The 1,706-nt window shown below is 39.3% G+C and overlaps 1 long non-coding RNA gene across 1 annotated transcript in view; it reads left to right on the top strand.

Moving 5' to 3' along the window:
- LOC102017548 overlaps positions 1 to 1,136 on the top strand; it is a 3,601-nt gene extending 2,465 nt beyond the window's left edge. Inside the window, exon 3 of the long non-coding RNA XR_259786.2 lies at positions 575 to 1,136. This is a non-coding gene — a long non-coding RNA (uncharacterized LOC102017548). The remainder of the gene's footprint in view (positions 1 to 574) is intronic.
- Positions 1,137 to 1,706: the final 570 nt, after the last annotated feature.

Genomic DNA, 1,706 nt, shown 5'->3' with positions numbered 1-1,706 from the left:
AGCTTGTCAAATTTAAAACCTTAAAGAAGTAATGAAAAGCAAAAGCAAAAATTTAGTGCAGGCCTGCAAAAAAAGTAGGTTCAAGGATGTGCTTAATGAGGATTCCTGAGTACTTGTAAACAGCAATTGGCAATGTTTTAAAGGTAGAATAAGGCTAGGGGTTTAGCTCAGCGGCACAACACCTGCCTGGCAAGTGCAGGGTCATGAGTTCAATTCCTGGTACTGGAAAACAAAACAAAACAAAACAAAAAAGACATGGAGAGTTTTGGGGCTGGGGATTTAGCTCAGCGGCAAAGCGCCTGCTTGGCAAGTGCAAGGTCGTGAGTTCGGTTCCTGGTACCAGAGAAAAACCAAAAATAAATAAATAAATAAAGGTAGAATAAGGACATTCATAGAAAGAAGGAGAAAGACAGGATGAGAAGGAGGGAGGATAAGGAGAAGAGGAAGAAGAGGAGGAGGAGAAGGGGGAAGAGAGGGAGAAGTAGGGTAAACAGACATATATCTTAGTCTATTCAGGCTACTAGAACAAAATAAACAGGGCAACTTATAAATAACAAAAATTTACTTCTCACAGTCCTGCACACTGAGAAATTCCAAGATCAAGATGCCAGATATTGAAGTGTCTGGAGAGGACCTTCTAGCTGTGTCCCCTGAAGGTAGAAGGGGCAAGCTTGCCATCCGGGGTCTTCTTATCTACATTGCTCTGGTCTGAATATTTGTATCCTACAAGAATTCATATGTTGAAATTCTAACTTGCAAGGAGTTGGTGTAAAACAGGTGGCGTTGGGGCTGGGATGTAGCCCAGCGGTAGAAACCTTCCTTAATGTGCATTGAAAAAAGGAGAAGGAGAGGTACGGCCTTTGGAGGATCATTAGGTAAAATACTGAGAAAAAGGACGGGATTGTCTAAAAGGATACAACAGTGAAATGAGTGACAACTGCACCATCCTTTAGTTCTTTTTCTTTTTTTCATGTAACATGAGGATGACTTACTATATTTTCCAAAGGAAAATGATAACTTGCTAATGGTAGAGGAGGGTACAAAGACATCATTCTTTGGAAAGCACATGTTTCTTTCTGCATGTTCTTCATCATTTTTTTTTTTACTTTAAGGTCAATTATATTTAAAAAGACAGGTTCAAGCTGAGTGTGGTGGCACACACCTGTTATCCCAGCACCCAAGAGACCGAGGCAGGATGACTTCAAGTTCAGCCTGAACTACAGAGCAAGACCTTATCACAAAAAAAGAAAAAATGACAAATTCATTTTGGCTAACGGGGATAGAAGTTGAAAGGTCAAGAGGCCACATCTGGTGATGACCTTGCTGTCAGAGAGGAGAGGCAGAGCAGGACATTATGTGATAAAAGACTGGGAACACATATATGTCTCCAACATATAGTTTTCTTTTTGCAAAGAACTAAGCAGTTTGCACTCAGACTTTGACTAGAGATAGTAAAGAATTCAGAATTCAAAAGATTACTGCAAGGAGCAGAGAGCGGCACTCTTTTTTTCTTTTTCTTATTTCAGGGCTCCAGGAGGATCAAAGCCCTTGCACAGAATTTGAGATTCTCTTGGGGAGAGCATCATTCTTTTTTTTTAATTTTAAGAAATAAAAGAAGGAAAACATATTAACAACAGATATCCATTTACATAATAGCATAAGAACAATACAAACAATACAAAGTTACAGACAAAGTTGTAGGAAAT

The sequence above is a fragment of the Chinchilla lanigera genome, unplaced genomic scaffold (genome assembly GCF_000276665.1).
Source record: "Chinchilla lanigera isolate Chin_1 unplaced genomic scaffold, ChiLan1.0 scaffold00008, whole genome shotgun sequence".
In the NCBI taxonomy this organism is placed as follows: domain Eukaryota; kingdom Metazoa; phylum Chordata; class Mammalia; order Rodentia; family Chinchillidae; genus Chinchilla; species Chinchilla lanigera.
This window is presented reverse-complemented; position numbering and strand designations above follow the sequence as displayed.